General features: G+C 51.0%; 1 protein-coding gene across 1 annotated transcript in view; it reads right to left on the bottom strand.

Moving 5' to 3' along the window:
- The window catches only part of DUSP26 (dual specificity phosphatase 26), a 252,439-nt gene that overhangs the window by 87,156 nt on the left and 140,376 nt on the right, over positions 1–24,907 (bottom strand). The gene's annotated exons all lie outside the window — the stretch shown is intronic.

Below are 24,907 nucleotides of genomic sequence, written 5' to 3'. Positions count from 1 at the left end.
GCCCGCCAGCGCTGCGCTCGGAGAACTGGAACGCTCCCAAACCCCGGGAATGCCGAGCTCCGGAGAGGCAGAAGGACGCTTCGACAGCGCTGGGAAACTTTGGTGGTTTTCTTCCTAATTTTCATTTTTTTTCTTCCTGGTCTTTTTTTTTTGGGTATTTTTGGTCTTTTCCGGGTTGGTTTTCCGGAATGGGCCTGGAATTGGGGGCTTGGAGCCGCCAGCGGTGCCGGGGAGAGGGGAAAACCAAACAAAAAACTCAGAGGAAAGCTTTGGGAAAGGTGAATTTCAGGATTCTTTGCACTGGGGTGGCCACAGGGACAAGGAGGATTCCACACGGGAATTTCCTGGAGGATGAAGGCGCCGTTGGGATCCACCTGGAGGCAACTCCTGGAGCTCTTCCAGTTGGTTTTTTGGGGGATTTCGGTTGGGATTTTTCCCTCAGAGAGTTTCCGACTGGAAGCGAAAAGAAACTGGTGTGAAACGTGTGAGGTTGTGCTGATGTTTTCAATCATTCCAGGGGGAGACGTTCCATTTCCCTTTTGGTTTTGGATTTGGAATTTGGCTTGGGAGTGGATTTTGACCCACCCAGGGTCGGAATTCCCTATTTTCCCTCTCCACTTTATTTCCTATATACATATAACACATGGATATTCCGATATACATAACCCTACCCATCCTCTGGTTTTTTCATTCCCATTTTTCCCTTTATTTTCCTTCCTTTTTTTTTTTTTTTTTTTAATTTTTTTTAATTCCTCCGATTCCCACAACAACTTCCAAATGTATTCTTGGAAAATTTATTTTTTTTAACGATGTCTATAATGGAAAAACAAAAAAAAACAACAGAACACCAAAATAAACCAAGGAGAACAAACCAAGGAATGAAAACAGCCCCAAAATCCAAGATTCCATAAAAATCCTGATATCCGCTTGGGGGGAAAATGGGAGCTGCAGGAATTCCAAGATTTGGCTTGGAATTCAACAATTTTTTTTATTCCTGGAGGAGGTAACAAACATTCCCAAGGAGCTGCCACATTCCCATTTTTTGGTGGTATTTTGGGAATTTTTCATGTGCAAGAATTTCAGGTTTCAAATTCCCGCCCCTCCCTTGGTGGGGTTTGGAATCTTTTTCTCCCAAGACAACAACCTGGCAGCACTGGAAATGTTGGGATTTGGGGCACAGGAAGAGTGATTGGCTGGAATTTTTTATTTATTTTGGGTTTTTTTGGGAGCAGAAATGTCGATTCCCATCCAGCTGTGCCCGTGGGAAAAAAAGAAAAGGGATTTTGGCAATATTTTTGTTTGGGGGGGGGGAGTGGGATTTTGGGAGTCAGGGGATGGTGAAATTGTGGAATCACAGAATTCCAGACTGGGTTGGGTTGGGATGGAGTTTAAAATCATCTCGTTCCATGGGCTGGGAGAATTCCTGCTCTCCCAGCTTGCTCCAGCCAGGCCTTGGACATTCCAGGGGTGTGGAAAATGGGATGGAAGGATCCCAGATTGCCAGGAGAAAACAGAGAGGGGAGGGAGAGGTGAAAATTCCCTTTTCCATGGCAGAAAATCCGACAGGGAAAATGCAGGAGTGGGCACTGGGAGCACAAACAAACCTCGTCTCTCCTGGAATTCCTGCTGAAATCCCAGGCTGCTTTTTCCTGGGAAAGGGGTGGCTCTGAGCTGGAGCCGGGTGTGGGGCAGCCAAAAAAAAAACCGGGATTTGGGTGCTCCACAGCAAAATCTGGGATCTGTTCTCGGGGTAATTCCCAGTCCAGGGTGTTCCCAACCATCCCGGTTTGGGTTTGGAGCACTGATGGCTTTCCTTGGGAAAAAAGCTGGAAAATCCAGCATGGATTGTGCTTCCTGTGCTTCCTGGGAAAGCTTTTCCAGGCTTTTCCAGGCTTTTCCAGGAGTGGGAACTGCTTGGAAAGGTCAAGGAAGTGTCTGGGAATGGTGCTCCCGGTATTCCCTGCTCGGGAGTTGTCCATTGTGACCCATGGAGCTCCTGGGGTTACTGGGAAGTGCTGGGAACAGGGATTTGCTCCAGGATTCCATCCAGGAATGGTGATGCCATTATTCCATCCAGGAATGGTGATTCCAGCACTGGGAAAAGGTTTTTCTCCAACATTCCCTCCAGGAATGCCGATTCCAGCCCCTCTCTGTGCCATTCCCATCCCCTCTCCACTCAGATCCCCAAAATCCCCCCGAATTACCCCAAACCCGGCCCCTGATCCTTCCTCCATCCCGTTCCCAGTGCGTTAATTACAGCAGAGGAGAATTCCCGTGCTTTGTGTGGAAGTGGAAAACGCTGGGATGTAAAACCCGGGCTGCCGGGATGGATAATTAACTCCAGAGATAATTCCCTCTTCATTTGGACTCAATTACTTTCCCGATAGGAGAAAGTGCTGAAAACACATTTTTTTTTTTTTCCTTGGGATGTGGCATAAAATAATAATGGGGAAAAAAAATCCGCTCAAGCTTTTCCCTGGGAGAGTTTTTCCTTCCTGGGATAAAGGAGAGGATAAATCCCAGTTAATGCTCCAGAATTCCAGCTTGGCATCGCCCTCCTGTCCTTGGAATGTTGGGTTTGGGAGGAAAAAGAAAATGTTCTGGGGATTTTTTTAGGATGGATCAGCTGCGGTGGGAATGTGCCGGGGTTTGTTCCGAGGAGGAACTGCTGGAAAATGAGGGGTTTTTATGGGATAATTTGGAATTTTGGAAGAGTTCAAAGGAATATTTTGTGTCATTGGGGTCATCTTGTGGAGCCTCTTCCCACCCTACACCAAAACTCCTGCAAATACTCAAATTCCAATGGATAATTCCATGAGGAATTTCTCCTATTTCCTGGCTGGAATCTGCCATTCCCAGCAAATCCTCGAATTCCAATGGATAATTCCATGAGGAATTTCTCCTATTTCCTGGCTGGAATCTGCCATTCCCAGCAAATCCTCGAATTCCAATGGGTAATTCCATGAGGAATTTCTCCCTGTTTCCCATCTGGAATCTCTCATTCCCAAAAGAAGAATAAAAAGCCATTGAACTTCTTTGGAGAGCAAATAATTTCCTGGAATATTCCACAGGAATTCCCAAGCTTTTCCCTCCTGGGCATTCCCAGATTCCCAGGAGCAGCCAGGAACACTCAGAGGTGACCGAGGAATTTTGGCTCCCTAAAGGAATTTTTGCCTCCTTAAGGAAATTTTTTGCCCCTCCAAGTGATTTTTATTCCTTCTCTCTGTGTAAATCCCAGCTGGGCCTTTCCAAAGGAAACATTCCAGGAGGTTTTTTTTTAATTTTTTTGCATCCAGGTTTCTGGAACAGTTAAAAAGTCCCCATGCTCCTCGGAGGAAATGCCAAGCAGTGGGAGCAGGGAGGGAAAAAATAGATGGAAAAGGGTTTTAAAAATAGCGGATCTTTGGAGGAGAAATCTGGCAAGACGTCAGGAGGGAGCCTCAAACTTGGGGCAGGGAAAGAATTTTCTGGAAAATTGGGATTAATTCCTTGCTGGATTGGGGGGGAATTGGTGTTCTGGGGTTTCTCCCAGCAGCTCTGAGCCCTAAAAATCCAAGGAAAAGGGGTGAAAATGTGGGAGAGGGCTGGGAGGATTTGCAACTCTTTGGGATTGGAGGGGAAACGCCACTGGATTTTCATCCAGAGGATCCAGGAGAGCTGGAAAAGGGCTGGAGGGACAGGACCAGGGAATGGCTTCCCACTGGGAAATGGGAGATTTGATGGGATATTGGGAAAGAATTCCTGCCTGGGGAGGGGCTGGGCTGGAATTCCCAGATTTGCTGTGGCTTCCCCTGGATCCCTGGCAGTGCCCAAGGCCAGGCTGGATCCATCCAGTCCCGTGGGAGGTGTCGGGGTTGGAACTGGCCTGGATTTCAATCCCTCTCAACCCAAACCATTCCAGGATTCTGTTTTCCCATCCCTGGGGGTGCAGGAACAGCCCCGGACACCGGGATATCCTGGAGAACCAGGACACAGGGAACGGCTCCCCACTGCCACAGGGCTTCGCTCCTGATTCCACTGCTGGGGTTTGGTGGGATTTTGGGAGGGAATTCCTGCCTGGGATGGTGGGGAGGGGCTGGGCTGGAATTCCCAGATTTGCTGTGGCTGCCCCTGGATCCCTGGCAGTGCCCAAGGCCAGGCTGGGATAATCCAGGATATTGTGAGGCGTCAGAGCTGGAACTGGCTGATCCCTGAAGTCCCTTCCAACCCAACTCCAAGATTCCATCATCTTCTCTCCCTGAAACTTCTCAGGACACACCAAACCTTTGCAGGAGGTTCAAATCCCAGGAAATGCCAGTAAAATTCCTGTCTGGAGGCTCCTTGGAAAAAAAACCAAAAAAACCAAAAACCTCAGGAAAAATGAGAACCACGGGAGTTTTTCCCATTTAACCTTCAGCCTCGAGAAGAAATTTGTGAAGATGAGGAGAAGCTCCCGGGATCCACACGGGGTGACACAAAGCAAACCCTGGAATGTGGCGGCAGTAATTCCCCGCCAGCTGGGACGTTACCCCGCCGTGGGAGTTGGGGGCACAACCATCAGCCTTTTCCAGCGGAGGAATTCACAGAATCATGGAATTGCTGCGGGTTGGGAGAGACCTTGAAGCTCCTCTCTCATCCCACCCCTGCCAGGGGCAGGGACACCTCCCACGGTCCCGGGGCTCTGCTGAGCAATTCCTTGGATCTGGGCGCCTTTTAAAGGGCTGGAAAAGAGGGAAAAGCTCTCCCAAGGCTCTGCACGGGGAGGTTTTGCTGTGGTGGCCGGGGGCAAGGCCTGAGCGGAGCCTTTTCCGTGTCCTCCTGAATTATTCGGGAATTATTCGGGAATTATCCCGGCCTCCCTCTCCCAGCGCTGCATCTTTGCATCCGTTAATGAGGCTCGGTGGGCGAAATGAATCCCGGCCCTAATTCCCTGCCTGGATATTCATTATGGAAGCAGCAGCAGCCGGGATGTCAAGGAGGATTAAATCCAAGAGCTGGGAAAGTCACAGGTGGCTCCAGCACGGATTTCAAACCCCGTGCATGGAAAAGCTGATGGAATCAAACCTCAAAAGCATCCCAAATTTCCCTGGAGTGGCGAGGAAAATTCTTTCCCAGTGCTCCCAGGGAGGGAATTTTCCCCCAGGCTGGAGCTGAACTGGTCACACCGTCCTGCTCCCTGTTTTTCTCGGCGATGATAAATGGATCCCCCCAGCTCCAGGAATTCTCCCGGCCCCATGCCCAGAGCTCCAGGGATAAAGGCGGCATTTTCCAGAGGATCCCGCAGCCCCTGGATGATCCCGAGGAGGAACAAGGGCTCCGCTGTCTCCAGCAGCCCCGGGCTCCTCCGGGTGACCCCGCGCCCTCACTCCTGGAGAAAATCAAGAGCATGGGAAGAGGGAAAGGCGGGGGAAAAAAAACCCTTGGAATTTCCCCCCCTTGGATCTGCTCCCTGTGCCTGGATGAGGCTCCAGCACCAACCGCAGCCCGGAGAATTTGGGAATCAAACCCGGCGGGGATTCGGGATGAATTCCCAGCCCCGTTCCCGGTGCCGGCAGTGCGGAGGTGTCCCCATATCCCGAATTCCCGAATTCCCGGAGTCCCGGGGAGGCAGCGCTGGGCCGGGGTTTAATTAAGCGCTGAACATGACGCCGGTTTTAATTCCGTGCGTTCGGAGCTGCCCACACACCCCCGGTTGCCACGGCAACGTTAATTTGTTTTGGAGCCTCCGCTCGGGTGGATTTGGGATTTTTTTTTTGGTTGTTGTTGTTGTTTGTTTGTTCATCTCCTTTTCCTCCCCCCTCCTTTTCCTTCCCTCTCCTTTCCTCTCCTTCCCCCTCTCCCCTTTCCATTCTTCCCATTCCCTCTCCCCCGACTTTTCCCCTCTTGTTCTCTCTTCCCCCTCCGATTCTCTGGATTAAAAAGCACCAAAAATTCCTTGCCTGGAATAAAAATTTCCTCCCTTGACCCCTCCCCGGCCGAGCATCCACATCCCAGAGCCTCAGATTTCCCAGGATTGATCCCAAATTCTCCCAGCTGCCTGACCAAATCAAGCTCCTGCTCCCAAAACACGAAGGTTTCCCTTTCCCACCCCCTGTCCCGGGTTGAAAACCGGGAATAAATCCCTTGGACGTCCTGGCTGTGGTGCCGGGATTCCTTGGAGTGTTTGGAAGGGATTTTCGGGATCCTCTGGAATGTTTGGAAGAGATTTTCCACCTGCTGAATGGTGAGGGAGAGGAAGAAAGGACAAGAACCAAGGGAAGAGTTGGGGTTCTCCTTGGGAAGGTCCCTCCAGCACTCCAAGGCCTCTCTGGGCCGTGGAATTTGGGAAAGAAGAGAAGGATGAAACCTGGATCCAGCGGAAATGGCCTGTCATGGAAGTGGGATGGGGCAGCTTCTCCTCTAATTAGGGTAATTAAGAGCAGCGGCTTCCAGGCCTTCCATGCCTTATCCTGGGAGAAGCTGGGTTAGGATCCGACTCCAGGGCTAGGATCCAATTCCTGGTTTGGGATCCATTTCCTGGGTCAGAATCCAATTCCCATCTTAGGATCCAATTCCCATCTTAGGATCCAATTCCCATTTTAGGATGCAATTCCCATTTTAGGATGCAATTCCCACTTGAGGATCCATTTCCTGGTTTAGGATCCAATTCCTGGTCTAGGATCCAATTCCCCTTTTAGGATTCATTTCCCATAATGGATTCCCAGCCTGGGTTATTGGAGGTTTTCCTAAAAAAAACAGGCATTGGAGCAGGACTGAGCCTGGGATTCTGTCCTGCCCTACTTTGGAATTAAAAAAGGATTCATGGACATTGCAGGGAAGAGGAAAAATGGGAAATTTCTGCCCTTCCAGTGGGAGCCAGGTGTGGCTTTTCTCCTCTCCGATGGAAAATTTCCATTTTTTGACCTCCTGAGTGTCACCCCAAATCCCAGATTTTAAACCAACATGCGCCTTCGCCTCCCAGAAATCCGTGGATTTTGTGTTTTTGTGTGGATTAATGATTCCAACACGGAATTTCTTGTTCCATAATGGATAAATTCCCTGTTCGGGGAGTGCCAGCCGTTATTAATTAAGCCCAGCCCAAGGATTTGTTTGCTTTGATGTCTAAAGCTGCAGCTTTTCTTTTTTTTTTTCCTCCCTGCTTGTTAAACTTAATCAAAAGCAATCAAAAACGCTTCCCTAAATTAGAGCAAATTAATTCCCAACAAAAGGAGAAAGTCTCCAGTAGCACAAATGGAAAAGGAATTAAAAATAATCAGAGATGGGAGTCGGAGTAATCGAAATTTAAATGCCAGGTTTGGCTCCTGGGCTGCGTTTTGGAGGGGTGGGGTTAGGACAGGTTTAAATGCTGCATTGGGTTGTTGGGGTTTATTTTAAATGGGTTAAGACAGGTTTAAATGTGGGTTTGGGTATTGGGGTTTTATTTGGATGGGTTAGGACAGGTTTAAATGTGGGTTTGGGTATTGGGGTTTTATTTGGATGGGTTAGGACAGGTTTAAATGCTGGATTTGGCTATTGAGGTTTATTTTGGATGGGTTAGGACAGGTTTAAATGCTGGATTTGGCTATTGAGGTTTATTTTGGATGGGATAGGACAGGTTTAAATGCTGGGTTTGGTTATTGGGGTTTTATTTGGATGGGTTAGGACAGGTTTAAATGTGGGTTTGGTGCTGGGTTTAACTCTGGATGGGATAGAAAAGGTTTAAAGGCTGGATTTGGTTATTTGGGTTCCTTCTGGACTGGATAGAAAAGGTTTAAAGGCTGGGTTGGTTAATTGGGTTGTTTTAGGTGGATTAGGACAGGTTGAAATGCTGAGTTGGGTGTTGAGTTTATTCTGGATGGGAAAGGTTTAAATGCTGGATTTGGCTATTGAGGTTTATTTTAAATGGGTCAGGACAGGTTTAAATGCTGGATTTGGCAATTGAGGTTTATTTTAAATGGGTCAGGACAGGTTTAAGTGTTGGATTTGGCTACTGAGGTTTATTTTAAATGGATTAGGACAGGTTTAAGTGTTGGATTTGGCTACTGAGGTTTATTTTAAATGGGTTAGGACAGGTTTAAGTGCTGGCTTTGGGGACATCTCAGAGCAGAGCCTGCAGGCCATCGCTCCTGGATCCGAGTGAATTCCAGAGGCTGCTGTGTACATTCTATCCCTGTGTATTTATCCCTGTTTATCCTTGATCCTCCCTGGCACCACCTGCTGCCGTGTGGGAAAAGTGGGAAATCACAGCTGCCCACGGGCTCCGAAATCCGGGAACGGGAGCAGGAACAGAGCCCAGGAGTGGTTTCCTGTGCCTGGAAAAACGGGATTTGGAGGAGGGCTTGTGGAGTGGCAGCCTGGATGTCAACAGCTCCAGGAGAACGGTGGAATTCTGGAATTCCAGAGGGGCCAGGTGGGAAGGGACCATCGATCCCGTCCTCTTCCAGCTGTGACACCTCCCACTGTCCCAGGTTATCCCAGCCTGGCCTTGGGCACTGCCAGGGATCCAGGGGCAGCCACAGCTCCTGTGGGAATTCCAGCCCAGCTCCTCACTACCCTCCCAGCCAGGAATTCCATCCCAAAATCCCATCTCAGTGTCCTCTGGCAGTGGGAAGCCATTCCCTGTGTCCTGTCCCTCCATCCCCAGTCCCTCTCCAGCTCTCCTGGAGTCCCTTTGGGCCCTGCCAGGGGCTCGGAGCTCTCCCTGGAGCCTTCCCTTCTCCAACAACTCCAAGGTTTTGCTCATCCCAGGATTCTCTTGGATTTCTGGCTCAAACTGAGCTCCTCATCCCCCAGCATCCCAAATTCCTTGTCCCAGCTGTTCCTTGGCCTATCCCTGGCCTTGGAGCCACTTGGGATGGTGGGAGGTGTCCCTGCCCATGGGACTGGGTGGGATTTAAGGCCCTTTCCCACCCAAACCACCCCAAGATCCCGCTGGGACACAAACCCACAAATCCCTGCTCCAAGACCAGGCTCTGGGAGTTTTGGTTGGAGGGAAAACAAACCCCTGAAATCGAGGAACAAACATTCAATGGGAGTCTGACCCAAAAATTTCCCACTTGTTCCATAACCCCCCCAGCGAGGAAACACCCCGAATCCATCGGGATTCCCTCCTCCAAACCACACTGGGATGCTCCAACCCTTGGAATGTTCTCCGAGTGCCAGACACCGGGGATAATCCGTTCAGGCACGGCGGGAACTCGCTGCCACCAAGGGCCATCCCCGGTGTCACCCGCGCTCAGCGTCAGCACCGGCTCCTGGTTAGCGCCGACGCCGAGCGCGTCCCGCTGTTTTCCCGTCTCCGGGAGAGAGGAAAAAACCCTTCCTGACAGCTTGGATAACCTTTCCCTGCTCCCGTTCTCACTCGGGGAAGAGCTGACGTTCCCGGCTCGGGGCAGCTGCGAGGAGCAGAGGGCGGGCAGGGGAGGGTGGGAAGTGTGGGGTTGTGCCGGCTAAAAATACGGCGAGTCTGGCACGTTCTGCCTTTTCCCTGGAATTCAGGATCCCTCCTGTGCCGCTCCACGGGTGGCCCTAATTAGGGGTGTCGGAGCGCGAACAGATTGTTTTGGGGTGTGGGGATTTTTTTATTCCCCTTTTCACACCGCAGATTTATTTTTTTTTGGGTGGGGGGTTAACAGCAAATTATGCTCTAAGTGAAGGGAACAGCTCCCCACTGCCACAGGGCAGGGATAGATGGGATTTGGGGAGATTCCTGGAGAAAACTGTGGCTGCCCCATCCCTGGAAGTGTCCCAGGCCAGGCTGGAATGACCTGGGATAATGGAAGGCGGCCGTTTTCCATTATCCATTATCCAATATCCATTATCCATTATCCATTATCCATGTTCCATTATCCATGTTCCATTTTATGGAACAGGGATGGGATTTCATGTCCGTTCCCACCCAAACCACTCCGGAGTTTCATTCCTGAGGCCTTTTCCTGCTCCAGCAATCCACTGGCAGGAGGGCCGGGAGCCTTTGTGTCCCCTCCCGGTGCCGGTGACGTCCTTGCGGAGGAAAAGCCCCGAAACAAAGCCGAGACTCGTCAGTTAATTGCGTTTTAATGGCGAAATAATTCCGTGAGTCAAAGCCATTGATTGACTCAGTCCCGTCCTTCTGCGGGGGCTGAGGATTTGGGGGTTGTTTATTCCCATTAAATTCCTGCTGCTCCTGCCAGGGGAGTGATGGGAGGCCCACAAAAGCCGCTTGGACCCCCAAGGTTTGGGGCGAATTTAGGGTTTTGGGGAGGAACCCAACAACTGCAGCACCCCCAAATCCATGTCCTCATGCTTTTTCCGCAGCCTGGGGACGGATCCCAGCTTTGGGGTCCTCCCATGACCTCTGTCACCCCGGATCAGCCGGTGGGAGCTGAGACCCTTCTGGAAGAGCCTCTTTCTCCCCTTTTCCCCCCCGTTCTGACTCGGGTGACTCACGCAGCTCCTCCAGAGAAATCTTTTTCCTCGGGGGAGCCGCAAAATCCGCGGCGCTTGAGGAGCGGCGGAGCTGGGAACCAACCGCGGCTGTGTTGGCAAACGCCGGGCTGCCAATCTGGCCCGGCAATTTTTTTTTTTATTCAATTAAGCTTTTCTTTTCAGGCTTTTTTTTTTCTTTCTTCTTTTTTTTTTTTTTTTTTTCTGTTTTCTGGGTTGGTTTTTTTTTTTCCTTTCCTCTCCGAGAGGCGAATTAATTGATATTTGCTCAGTGTGTCAAAATAGCTGCGGTGCGTTGGAGTGCGGCGCTCGGGCTGGGGAGGGAAGGGAAGGGAGGGTGACTCAGTGGGAAGGGAATTAAAAGCAGCAGCTCCTGCTCAAGGCCAAGCTCAGCTCTGCTCCGAGGAACGGGAGGGGAGCACGTGGATTGTAGGGAAGCTGTTCCCAGTGGCTTTGGGGGGATTCACCTCGTTTTCCCTCTTCCCAGGGCTCGATGGAACAGTTGGAATGCAGCGTTGGGGTGTTGGGGTGAGGGGTGGAATTCCCAGAGCAGCTGTGGCTGCTCCATCCCTGGAAGTGTCCAGGGCCAGGTTGGAGCACCCTGAGATGGTGGGAGGTGTTGGGGTTGGAATTGGATGGGATTTCAGCTCCTTCCCACCCAACCCATTCCAGGGTTTTGTTTTCCCATCCCTCTGTGGGTGCTGCAGGAGCAGCCTTGGACACTGGGAATGTGACACTGGGAATGTGCTGGGCGGGAGAGCCTGGAGGGACAGGACACAGGGAATGGCTTCAGACTGATAGAAGGTGATGATAGGTGGGATATTGGGAAGGAATTCCTGCCTGGGGAGGGTGGAGAGGGGCTGGGCTGGAATTCCCAGATTTGCTGTGGCTGCCCCTGGATCCCTGGCAGTGCCCAAGGCCGGGTTGGATCCATCCAGTCCCGTGGGAGGTGTCGGGGTTGGAACTGGCCGGGATTTCAATCCCTCCCAACCCACAACATTCCATGGTTCCCTGATCTTCATCTTCCCTGGAGGATGAGGAGGGACTGGGCTCCAGGATTTGGGAATGCCACGGATCCATGGTCATGGCTGGATAAACACATCCCTGGGTTGGCTTGTTCCTTGGAGGCTGAGTCCCCAGAGAAGCCCCTCAGGAACTTTAATTCCATAAAAGATATTCCCTAAAAATCTATTACTATTAATATATTAATATAATAATAATCTATAACAATAATAATAATAATTATAATAATTTCAGCTCACCTGGGGCATCCCCAGCCTCACCTGGCAGCAGGAAAATCCCTGGAGATGTTTAATTCCAGCTTTCCCACTTGCAGAAAGCCAGAATCCCCAGTTCCAGGGGTTCCAGCTATCCCAATTAAATCCCATTTTTTTTTCCCATGCCCTCCCTCCTCCCTCCGTGCTCCCATTTATCTCCCCTCATTTGTCACCTTGATCCGTTCCCCTTCTCCCACCGGGGCCGTGGAGCTGAGCCCGGGATTAGGGGGAGTTTAATTGGATCGCCCTCCCACCATCAGCCCCAATAAAACTTTATGGAGAGATAAAAATCTCCCGGCGTTTTCCGGAACAAAAGGGGCCGGGGAGGGGATCAGGGTTTTTTTTTTATTTTTTCACTTCCCATTTAATTTCATTTCTTAATTTTTTTTTTCCAGTTAAATTCTCCTCCAGGCCGCCTTCGAGGCTGATTAACCAGGCGAGGGAGGATTTCTGGGAGCGGCGTTATCCCGTTTTTTCCGTGTGTAAGCACTCGCTGGCTGCTGCTCTCGCCCTCTCGCCGTGATTCCCCCTGACAGGAAGATGAATTGGGCTCCGGCCGGGGAGAAAATAACATTTATTTCACATGGAAAAAGTGCTGAGCCGCGGGAGAAGCGGGAGCAGGGAGGTCAGGATGGGGCAGGGAAGGGAGGGATGAGCCTGGATTCGGGATCCTTGGATGTAGAACTCGCAGTTATCCCGGTTTAGGGGCTCAGGTTTGACATTCCAGCTACCAGGAATGGGTTATCCCGGTTAACTGGAACATCCCTGGTGGTCTCCAGGCACTGGGAATGTGTTATCCTGGTTAACTGGGACATCCCTGGTGGTCTCCAGGCACTGGGAATGTATTTCCAGCCTGGAATTTCCATGGCAAGGCACAGTGTGGGGTTTTTGGAGGCCTGTGGCGCCTCCAGGCTCTCCCATCCTGAATCCCAGTCCCGCTGTGCTCATCCCATTCCCATCCCATCCCATTTTCGCAGCCCCCAGAGAAGATCCCACTGTCCTCATCCCTCTCCTTTTCATCCAAGGGATGACTGGGCCCTTCCAGAGGGATCCAGGGTGGATGGGAGCTGATTGAGGCCCCCCTGGGAAAATCTGGGAATGATCCCAATTCCCTCATCCTCCACCCAAATCTTCCTCTGCTGAGGGGGGTCTCCCAGCCCAAAGCAAAATTCCCAGGAAAAATGGGAAGTGCCAGCACTCCAGAGGAACGCCAGGAGCTGCTGGATCCGGCTGAGCCTTGCGGGAAAATGCCATGAAAATCTGGGAAGTTCTGCCCTTTCTTTGCTCCTCTCCCTCACCCCGGGAGCTGCTCCAGGCTGATCATTAGGGTGGGAATTGTTCCCGTTCCTGGTAAAAATAATCCTGGTTGGGTTTTTTTCCCCTGCTGCTTTTGAGTCTTTTGGGTTCTCGGCCCAACTTTTTCTTCTCCCGAAGTGACATTTTGGGGGGGAAAGTGGGGGAAGTGTGAAAGGAGGAGGCGGAACAAAGGAAGGGCACGAAAATATGGAAAATTGGGGGTGGCTGGTGGGGGAAGGAGGAGGGGAGAGTCTGAGGCTCTTGAGGAGTGAAATTCTCATCCCAAATCCCCCCCAAAAAACAGGGAAGAGGCTGCGGGGAAGGTGCTTGGCCCCACAAAGAGGATCCTGCTGGGAATGGAGGGGTCGGGAATGGGGCTGGAGCAGCCAAAGGGGGAGATTGGGGTTGGAGAATCCCCTGGAGCTGGGAATGTTGGGATTGGAGCATCCTTGGGCCAGGAAAATTGGGGTTGGAACATCCAAACATCCAAAGAGGGATTGGAGCATCCCCTGGAGCCGGGAATGTTGGGGTTGGAGCATCCGAAGGGGGACTGGAGAATCCTTGGAACTGGGAATGTTGGTATTGGAGCATCCCTTGGAGCTGGGGAATATTGGGATTGGAGCATCTCTTGGAGTGGGAAATATCAGGTTTGGAGCATCCCTGGGAGTCAGGAATGTTGGGGTTGGAGCATCCAAAAGGGGATTGAAGTATCCCTTGGAGCTGGGAATTTCGGGGTTGGAGCATCTTTAGAACTGGGAATGTTGGGGGTTGGAGCATCCAAAGGGGAACTGGAGAATCCTTGGAACTGGGAATATTTGGGCTGGACCATCCTTGGAGCCAGGAATTCCAGGTTTGGAGCATCCCTCAGGGCACTTTTCCCAGTTGTTTTTTTGCTTTCCCGAGTTCCCACACCTGTCCCAGCCCACCCTGGAATTCCCTTCCCTCCAAACCCCTTCGGGAAGCATCAGGCTGGGAACTGGAGGCAATTCCAGGCTGAGAGAAAATTCCTCTGCCGGAATCAGAGAGGGCCTGGATTCGCTGCCAGCTCCTCCGGGGACAGCAGGGGGACAAAGGGACGTTGTCCAGACCTTTCCGGCCCCAAAGCTGGATTTTGTCAGAGTTTTCCAAACCACTGGATCTGCTGCTGGCTGAATATCCCGGCCTGGAACAGGGGCTGGAATTGCTCTGCTGGGATCGATTTTTACAGGATTTGAGCTTTTAAATGGTTTATTTCTACAGAGAATTATCCCGTGCCTCAGTTTCCCCCCTGCTGACAGCTCCCACTCTGCTTCTCCTTTGTTTCCCTGTTCCCCTGCTCCCAAAATTCCCATTTTTTGGGCCCAGAAACCTCTGCCTTTGGTTGGAGTCTCCCCAAATCCCCCCTCATCTCCCCTCTCCCCGCTGCTTTTTGGCATTTTTGGGGGGAATGAGCAGCTTTTCCACCCCAGTTTCCATTCCAGAGGTTTTCCTGCCTGGAGAGGCTGGAAAAGGCTCCATCAATGGCCCAATTCCCATTTTCCAGGGAGAACCTGACGCTTTTCCCATCCAGCGTCTCCTGGGAGCTGCTCCAGAGGGAAAATCCTCGAGGAAATGCCTGATCCGAGCAGCCCCAGCGGTGCCAGGATGGATCAGCCCCATCCCACAGACCTGGGGGGCTCCAGGCTCAGCTCATGGAGGGAAAAATGAGGAAAAATGTGGGGAAAAAGAAAAAAAGAAAAAAAAAAAAGGGAAAAATGCACAAAAAAGAGGAAAAAAGGCAAGAAAAAGAGGAAAGAATGTGGGAAAAAGAGAAAAAAATGTGGGAAAATGCAGAAAAATGAGGAAAAATGAGGAAAAATGAGGAAAAATGAGGGAAAATGAGGAAAAACGTGGGAAAACGAGGCAAAATGCAGAAAAATAGGAAAAATGCAGAAATAAGCATGGGGAAAATGAGAGAAAATGTGAAAAAAATGGGGAAAAATGTGAAAAAAAAAAGAGGGAAAAATGCAGAAAAATGAGGAAAAAATGCAGGAAAATGCAAAAAGAAAAGAGGAAAAATGCAGGAAAAGTGTGGAAAAATGCGGATTTTGGCCGATCAGCAGGTTCCTGGCAGGGCTGGGGGTGCGGGGCTGGGACGCAAATCACCCAGGAGCGGCCCGGCAGCGTCAGGAGATGAATTAATTGCCGGCGAATCGCTAATGAGGCGTCGTGAGTCAGCAGCGGTTTGATCTCGGGCACGCGAGGAAAGGGCTGCCGGGGAAAGGTTTGGATTGAAGCTGTTGGAAAAAGGTTTGGATTGAAATCACTGGAAAAGGGTTTGGATTGAAGCCGTTCCAGCCCCACTGTCCCATGGGTGGGGACGGGCTGGGATTGCTAATGAGGCTCCTGGAGAATCCCAAAGCCTCTCGGTGTTTCCAAAGGAATCATCCCAAAGCTTTTGGGTCATCTGGATGGGGCTGTCACTGACCCCAAACCGTCCCACGCCGTCATTCCCACCCAGGGCTGCTCCAGCTCCTTTGGAATCCACATGGGGATAGTCCAGGGGACCTTTCCAGCCCCAAATCTGGATTTTGACGGAGTTTTCCAAACCCCAACTGGATCTGCTCTGGGTGGAATATCCCAACATGGAGCAGGGGCTGGAACTGTTCCGGTGGGGTCAGTTTTTACCACATTTTAGTTTTAAAATGTTCGTTTCTCCACAGAATTATTCCGTGCCCAGAATTCCTCTGGGCCTGGTGTGGCTGTGAGGGGTTCTGGGTGGGAATGCCACACCAAATATTCCTGAAATTATCCCTTAAAACCACCCCCAGCAGTGCCCTGAGCCTCCCACGGGGCTGGGAATGTGAACCCATGGAGGGGCTGGTGGCACTAGGGACATCTCTGGGCATTGGTCCCTTCCCCGTGTAGAGGTTGGTGACATCTCTGGGCACTGATTCTCCTGCCCAGAGGGGTTGGTGGCACTGGGGACACCTTCAAGCTCTGGTCCCCTCATCCCTGGGGGGGTCGGTGGTGCTGCTGCCCTCCCTGTGGATCCCTCTCCAGGCAGGAAAATCTCCAGAACGAGCAGAAAATCCAAATCCATCATTTCCAAATCCAACATGTCCAAATCCAACATTTCCAAAACAAACATTTCCAAAGCCATCATTTCAAATCCATCATTTCGAAATCCAAAATGTCCAAATCCATCATTTCAAATCCGTAATTTTCAAACCCAACGTTTCCAAATCCATAATTTCAAATCCAACATTTCCAAATCCATCATTTCCAACCCCAAATTTCCAAATCCGTCATTTCAAAATCCATCATTTCCAATCCACCATTTCCCACCCATCATTTCCAAATCCATTATTTCCAATCCCCCATTTCCATCCCCGCCTTCCAGCGGGCGCTGGCTCGTGGCTGACGCGGAGCCGCCGATTTTCCTCCTCGGAAAAGCTTTTCAGAGCCCCGGGAAGGACGGGTGATTCCGGGAATGTTCGCGTTCCCCGCGGGGCGTTGCCCGATCGCTGCTCGTGGATGTTTTACTGAGCAGGGGAAAAAAAAAAGAAAAGAAATAAATAAAATGGATTTTGGAGAGAGGGGAAAGCGGCGCGGTCAGAGCCGGCCCCGGCCCCGGTGCTGGGGTTAATGGAGCTCCGTAATTAGCGCTGTCATTAGCGTTGCTCATCCGGGGGAGGGGGGGGGGCTCATCTGCAAAAATCCCGGAGAGATGGAAAGGGAAAAGGCGGGGGAGGGGGAAGGAGCGAGGGAATTTTGGGGTTGGCTCAAAGGGTGAGGGCAGCCGGGCTGGAGGCCTTTGTAAGGGTTGGTGGCACTGGGGACATCTCAGGGCATGGGTCACCTCCTAGTTTGGGGTTGGTGGCCCTAAAGACACCTCCAAGCTCTGGTCCTGTCCCTAAAGGGAGTTTGTGGTGCTGGGGACACCTCTGCGCTCTGGTCCACTCCCTAAAGAGGATAGGTGACACTGGGGACCACCTGGAGGGTTTGGGGCACTGGTCCCCTCCATGTGGGGAGTTTGGTGGCACTGGGGACATCTCTGGGCACGCGTCCTGTCCCCACATAGGGGTTGGTGACACCTCTGGGCTCTGGTCCCCTCATCTCTGAGGGGGTTGGTGGCACTGTTCCGCTCTTCTCGGAGGGATTGGTGGCACTGGGGACATCTCTGGGCACAAATCCTTCCTTCCCAGAGGGGTTGGTGACACTGGGGACATCTCCAGGCACAGGTCCCCTCCCCACTGGGACAGGAAGTCTGGCAGGAATTCCAGCCTCCAGCGGACCTTTCCTGGGATTTTCCCGGGATTTTCCGGCCTCAGGAGCAGCTCCCAGAGTCCAGCAGCAATTTCCATTATTTTAATTCCCGCTGCTCGGAGGTGCCATCCCGATTTCTTCCAGGGATTTCCAACCTGCTGCATCCCCAAAGAGGGTCTCAGAAATCCCAGGAAAACCGAGATTCCAGAGGCTGGAACCCCCCCGTCCTTCCCTGTCCATCAGCACTGGCGTCATTCCCGATCTCCCGCCGAGCCACCGGCAGGGAAAGTGGGATCGGGGGATTTCTCCCCCCTCCTCCCACGCTGTGGTTTTCCGCATGGCTGGGAATTGTGCCTGTTTCCATGTGTTTTCACCGGAATCCTAATTCTGTGGAAAAAAAAAAAAATAAAAAAAACCACCCAAACCACAAAACCCATTTACATACGGAGCTGATTTAATTCCATTTCCCTTGGCTCTGCTTTCCCTTTTCCAGGGGTAAAATTCTTTGTGAATCCCTCCTGGAGAGGAAAAGTGGGAGCAAAACAAGATTCCTGGAGCTTGGATGAGGCTTTTTTCTTTTTTCTTTTGGGATCAAACCACTCGGCCGATCTGTGCCGCCATCCCCGTTAATTCCATGTGCAAACCGGGTTCTTTTGGCTTTTCTTTTTCCCAGGGAATTTCTTGCGTCACCGGCATCCCAGCAGGGCTCCATCCACCTCCCGCTGCTCGGCCTTCGCTTGGAAAAGGTGATGGATGCTGTTCCCGCTGCCAGCCCCTTCCCACACGGATCCTGTCGCTTCCCAAGAGCCGGAAAATAATCCCCAACAATTCCCTGCGTCACCTTCGCCGGGCTGTCAAGGCCCAGGGAGAGAAAAAACAGCAAAAAAATCTCTGGAGAGAAAAAAAGCTGGATTTTATTAAAAAAATCCTAAAGGTCAGGGGCAGCTGTCGGGAAATCAATGGTGTGATGATGCCGTAAATAAGGTGGAAAAACAGGGATGAGGCCGAGGGAAACAGGGAACAACAGCAGCTTGTGGGGCCAGAGGGGAAAAAAAATAAAAATCTCCTGGGATGTGTTGGAGGACAAATTCCAGGAAAAGAATGGGATCCAGATGGCTGGGGCTGGATGTTGGGCATGGGAATTGTCCTTCTGGAGTCGGATCCAGCTGGAACGTGGGAATTCTCTGTTTGTCCCTGATTATTTCCAGGCTCTGGGGATTGTTTTTCCCAGCAGGGGAAGGTGGATGCTCGGCTCTGCTCTTTTCCAGGCGGGATCAGCCCTTCACCCTCGTCACCCCGTGGATCTCCCAGGGGTGGATAATGAATTCCTGCTGGGCTCTGGGATTGCAGAGCCTCTGCAGGAGCAGGGAGGCTCCGAGCCCCAGGAATTCCTGTGCAAGGTGCAGTTTTCCAGAGGGAAAATTTCCAGCTCCTGCCTCTTCCAGCGGTGCCAGGATTCACCAGGTGGCAGATCCACCCAAATTCCCTGGGATTTGGTGGTGAATCTTTGAATTCCTGGGGATTTGGTGGCACATCCATCCAAATTCACCAGGATTCAGGGAGTAATCCATCCAAATTCCCTGGGATTTGGGACATCCATCCAAATTCCCTGGGATTCAGTGAGAGATTTATCCAGATTCACAGGGATTTGGTGGTGCATCCATCCAAATTAGGCAGCCCAGTGTCTCCAGGAGAATTCCCGGATCCTGTGGAGCCATTCCCAGGAATTCCCATTCATTCCTCTCCTTCTGTTTTCCCCCATTATCCTGGATTCTGTGAGGAGCTGGGATTGGGATTCTCGCTGGGATTGGGATTCTTCACTTCCCACCCTTGGAGCAGGAGCTGGGACGTCTCTGTCACCTGTGAGTCCCCAAATTTGGAGGATGCCGGATTTTGGCCTCAGGATTCCTACAAATCCCTGGAATCGCCTTGGAGCTGTATCCCATCTCCCACCAGATCCCGCTGGAATCATGTTCTTTGTGGGATTTTTCCCTGTTCAAGGAGCAGGGAATGGTGGCAGGATCTGGCTCTGGAGGGGTGGACAAAAGGGATGAGGGCAGCAGAAGTTTCTTTTTTTAAAAACATCTGGATCTGATGATTCTGGTTTGCTGGTTCTCATTATCCCTCCTGCTCATTAATTAATTATCAGCGCTGTTCCACATCCTAATCCCTCACTAATCCCTGGATGGGATCGCTGCCAGTTGGATCCCAGAGGCGACATCGATTTCCCAGCCCTGAGGAGAAAAAATTTTGGGAAAAACACACAAAAAACAGGGAAAAAACTTGTAGAGGAGGATCCCGAGGTGTGGCTGCCCCATCCCGGGAAGTGTCCAAGGCTTCAGGAGTTCTCCCTCAGGTTGTTCAGGGCTTGGATTCAGCCGGTGAAATCCTGGAGCGGCCTTGGATTTGTCCTGGCTTTTTTTTCCTTTTTGTTCCCATGGATTTGCAAGCTCATTACACGGCCAGGCCTGATGGTGTTCCAGGGAGGAGCAGAGTGGGATAATCCCACCACGATCCCGAAAATCCAGCCCAGAGCGGGAGCCCCAGGCAGGGGGATGGTCCCACATCCCGAATTCAAAATCCTGGTCACGCATTGCAAACCCCTCCTCCCACATCCCAGCCCCAAATCCCACATTCCAAATCGCACACCCCAAACCCCACATCCTGAATCCCAAACCCCACATTTCAAACCCCATATTCCAAACCCCACATCCCGAATTCCAAATCCCACATTCCAAACCCCACATACCACATTCCAAACCCCACATCCCGAATTCCAAGTCCCACATCCCACATTCCAAATTCCAGCCCTACATCCCACATTCCAAATTCCCAAAGCGTTTCTGAGCACCTTGGGAAGCAGAATTCCCATCCAGCCATTAATTTGTGATTCCGACCCCTAAAAACACTCCAGAACTCCAGAATTCCCAGGATTTAGGGAACAAGAAGCTGGGAAAACACAGCGGGCCCTGATTCCTGCTGCCATCCCTGGAGGATCCAAGGCTAGGTTGGAGATCCTGGGATAGAGAAGGGATCCCATTCCAGGGATGAGATCCGCTCACATTCCATGAATCCACAATTCCCAAACACGCTCCGGGAAAGATCAAACCCATCCCACCCCGCTCCGATGCTCCCTGGGCTGTGACATCCATAAAAAACGGGCCCAGGAAATCAAATTATTCCAAGGAGCTTCTGGGAGCCGGCAGGCAGGGCTTGGAATGCCCAGGGCACGTTCCCAGGGTCAGGGAAGGAGTTTGGGAATTCTTTAATTAACGTGGTTGATGTCCCTTCCCTTGATTGAACCCCTGGAGCTTCGGGAATCCGTCAGAGGGAATGGGCAGCATCGACTTCCATGTCCAGCCTGGAATCCGGGAGAGTGTGGGGTGGGAATGAGGAAAAATGCAGCTGGAACAGCAGTTGGAATGTGCCCCGATGGGAAAAACCGGGAATGAGGATCAGGGATCCAACAGGAGCTGCTCGGCCTGTCCCTGATCCATCGGGGCAGCCTGGGTGGATCCAGAGGATCCAAAAGGAGCCAAAATCAGGGATGGATGAGGAGCTGAGGAGCCAAAATCTGGGATTTGCTGAAAACCAGGGAATGAAAGCTGAGCCAGGTCCTTGGGAGCTGAGGAAATGAGGGATTCGGACCTTGGGATGAGGAGAGAGCTCTGGAAGCTCCTGGATATCCGGGATCGCAGCCCCATTCCCACATCCGGCCAGAACTCCTCCCTTCCCTGGGCTCCAGCCCCGTTCCAGAGCTCCCAGCTGGGTTTTTCCCTGTATTTTCAGGGATTTGGGGAGTTCCTCCTCCCTCTCCATCCCAGTAAAAACAAAAGGGAAGCAGAACGGGAGCCGAGACCTTTGGAGAGGGAGGAAGGAACGAGGCAATTATTTTGTGCTTGGAAATGATTCCTTAATTGTGCCAGGAGCTGAGTCCAAAGGGAACCAATAAAGGGATTTAATTGGATTTGGGAAGGGAGGGAAGGAGAGCGGAACGGGCAGAACTCAACTCTTGGGACGTGCTGCAGCTCGGAGTGTCCCAGCAGGAAAAATTTGGGATTGAATCCCAAATTTGGGATTGAATCCATTGATCTGGGGGGCTCCGAGTGAATTCCCTGGGATTGCCTTTTCCCCAGGGATCCTCCTGGGATGTGGGAGAGCCTTTGGAGCACCTGGAATCCTGGATTGTCCCGGATTCTGTGAGGAGCTGGAATTCTGTGAATTCTGGAATTCTGTGAGGAGCTGGAAAAGAGCACCTGGATTTCCATACATCAGTGGGAATGCCTTGATTATAGAAAGGGGAAACTGAGGCTGGCATGGATCGTGGGAATATACAGGTTTGGAAAATGTGGGAATGAGACAGGAATCTGTTCTCTCAGGCAGCTGTGGGGAACATTTCAGCCCTGGGGCTGGAAATCCTGGGAAGTTCTGAGGAAAGGGGCTGGGAAGTAGGGAGTGAAGAATCCCAGAACATCAGAGGGATGTGGAAATTCCCTTTCCCACTTTCCCCACTGCTCCTCATGGGAAAACTGACAAGAATCAGTTGGGAACAACAACGATTTTCCAGCACTCAGGAATTCCTGCACAGGGTTTTTCCCTCTCCCATGGACCTCCTTGGGATCCCACCTGAATTTTCCTGCACTTCCATCTCCCCTTTGCCACCTCCACGCTTGGATCCCCCTGGAAAAGTGAAAAGTGGGAATTTCTCCACTCCTATCCCAAGCTCTTAGAGCAAGGAGTCAATCCAGGCCTCTGGAATTTTCACCTTTCCAGTTGTACCTTCCCAACGCCTTCACTCGGAGCACGGGGAGATGGAGACTCCCGAGGTGGAGATTCCCTCCCATCCCGGGTTTTAAGGAACAGGAAAGCCGAGCAGGAAGCGACTGCATTATTTAAAAATGTGCTGCTGAATAATTTATCCCAGGAGTCTGTGCACATTGGACAATATTCCATTACAGTATTCCATTAAAAAAGAAATCAATTACAATTTATGGAAGGAGAAAAAAAAAAAAAAATCTCCTCTCTTTCCCTGGCTCGTGGAAATAAAATGCTGTGGAGGCAAAAATCCTGAGGTTTCCTGGGATCAGGGATGGCTTTTCCCTCCTAAAACTGCTCCTTTTCCACCCAGTCCCTATGCCAGGTGAAAATCCTGAGTTTTTTGGGATCAGAGGTGGTTTTTTCCCCCCTAAACCAGCTCATTTTCCACCCAGCCTCTGTGCCAGGGGAAAATCCCAAGGTTTTTTGGGATCAGAGATGGGTTATTCCCCTAAACGAGCTCCTTTTCCACCCCACCCATGTGCCAGGGGAAAATCCTGAGGTTTTTTTGGGATCAGGGATGGCTTTTTCCACCCTAAACCTACTCCTTTTCCCTACAAATGTGAATCCAACCAACAATTCCCGGGAAGAAGCGTTGGGAGCAGGTGGCAGCCGTGACCTGCAGCTCCGGGAACGTGTTCCCAACAATCATTTATTGTGTTTATTTAATGGCCAAGAATTCGGTGCCGAGTGGAGTTAATTAAAAACGGCTTTGGAATCTTCCTCCCGGGAGGACGTTTGGTTTTATCAGAGGAGAGTTTTATTAATTTTTTTTTCCTCCTCTTCTTTTCCCTCTGTCCGGCTGCTGTGGTTTTATTTTTTTTGTTTCCCTGGAATTCTGGGGGGTGTTTCCCACTGGATTTCCATGGGAAGTGGGAAACTGGAGGGGGTTTGGGTTTAATCTCCTGGGATTTGGGTGTTTTTCCTTGTGGGAAATGGTGGAAATTCTTCTCGTTTTTCCTGGGATTTTGGGGCAGGGATGGAGGTGTTGGGTGGGATCACCAGATGTTCCCCTGGAAAGGAATTCCAGCCCTTTCCCTGCTGGGATTTGGGAATGCTGGTAGAGGCAGAGCCAGAGACTCTCGAGTGTCCCATCCCAAAAGGCAGGAATGGGGTGAGATTTTGGGAAAACCCAGTGTTCCCTGCTCCTCTTTCCCAGAATTTCTTGGATGTGTTTTATGGGATCAGCATTCCCTGCTCCTTTTTCCCAGTGACATATCTCTATCCCAGGTTTCCATTAATGTATTTGATCCTATAAATCCCCACCGGGATCTCTCTATGGGATCAGCATTCCTTGCTCCTCTTTCCAAGTCTTCCTTGGATGTGTTTGATCCCAGAAATCCCCACTGGGATCTCTCCATGGATTTCCTTGGATGTGTTTTATGGGATCAGCATTCCCTGCTCCTTTCCCAGTGACACATCCCTATCCCAGGCTGCCCTGGCTGGGTTTGATCCCAGAAATCCCCACCAAGGTCCCTCCATAGGATCAGCATTCCCTGTTTTTCTTTCCCAGCATTTCTTGGATCTGTTTTATCCCACAAATCCCCACTGGGACCTCTGCGTGGGATCAGCGTTCCCTGCTCCTCTTTCCCAGTGACATTCCAGGTTTTTGGATGTGTTTGATCCCAGAAATCCCCACCTGGAGGCCTCCATGGAATGTTCAGCCGTGGAATATTCCCATCTCCTCCTTCCCACGGAGTCTCCTGGTGGGAACAATTCCCCCTGTGGAACATCAGCAGCTCCATCAACTCCAGGCTGTGCGATGGGAGCCGAGGAATAATTCCCCTCCGAGCTGGCGGGAAATCCCGCGGGAAGGAGCCCTGGGATCATCCCGCCGCTGTTTCCTTGGAGCAGCCGCTTCATCCCGGCGGATCTGATTCCTCCTGACGCTCCCTAATGGCTCCTGAGTGGGTTTCTTCCCTCTTTTCCTCCATTCCCGTCTCCTCTTGTTTGGATCAGGTGTTGGCTGTGTTATCCCGCTGGTTTTTTCTGGTTTTTCCTCAGGGATTTTCGCGGCATTTTGGATTGAAACCAGAGGAACCATCCCCCCCCAAAAATATCCAAGTGGCTCCAAATAAAAAATTTAGGAGAAGGTTGGCCCAAGATCCTGAAAAATCCAATTAATTATTATCCCAAGAAAATTCAGCCCCTCTTTTGCTGCTTCCTGCCCTCCAAAGAATCCAGGAGGGGAAAAAAAATCCCATTTTTTTCTCCTTTTCCCTCCACTCCAGGGAGAAGAAAAGGAACAAAAAACCCATCCAGGCTTTTTTTATCCAAACACTTTCCAAGTTAATTTCCAAAAGCCAGGAACACTCGATAGTTTTAATTAAGCTGCTGCCTGGGGAAATCTAATTTGTGCAGGCAAAGCCTCTCACTTTCCTTGGATAGGGATCTCACTCCCGGGAACACTGATGGTTCCAGCAGCAGTGACTCCAGGGATTTGATTTTATTCCATTTTATTCTGTTTCATTCCGTTTCATTCTATTTCATCCTATTTTATTCCATTTTATTTTAAATTTTATTTTATTTCACCACGGAAATCCCACATTTCCAGGATAATTCACCCTCTCTGGGTTGTGCTGCTGGAAAGGGGAATCCAGATTTTTCCAGGGATCATCCAGAGTCCGTGTGGGAACAGCTCATTCCCCCAAACTTCCAATGAACTCACCCCAAATCTGATTTTCCCCCCTCAGCAATCATCCAGGTTTAATTCCTGGTGGGAACATGGAAAACACTCCGGGATCATTGGGAATACCACACCGGGATTGGGATTTGCTGATGAATTAATTAAAGTGATCCATGAGAAGAGAAAATCCAGGATTTGGGCTCACCACACTCCTGCAATCCCACTAAAAATTCCAGCTCTGCTCCTTCCCGGGCCTCCTCCTGCTGCAGTTGCAGCTTTTTTC

The sequence above is a fragment of the Sylvia atricapilla genome, chromosome 28 (genome assembly GCF_009819655.1).
Source record: "Sylvia atricapilla isolate bSylAtr1 chromosome 28, bSylAtr1.pri, whole genome shotgun sequence".
In the NCBI taxonomy this organism is placed as follows: Eukaryota; Metazoa; Chordata; class Aves; order Passeriformes; family Sylviidae; genus Sylvia; species Sylvia atricapilla.
This window is presented reverse-complemented; position numbering and strand designations above follow the sequence as displayed.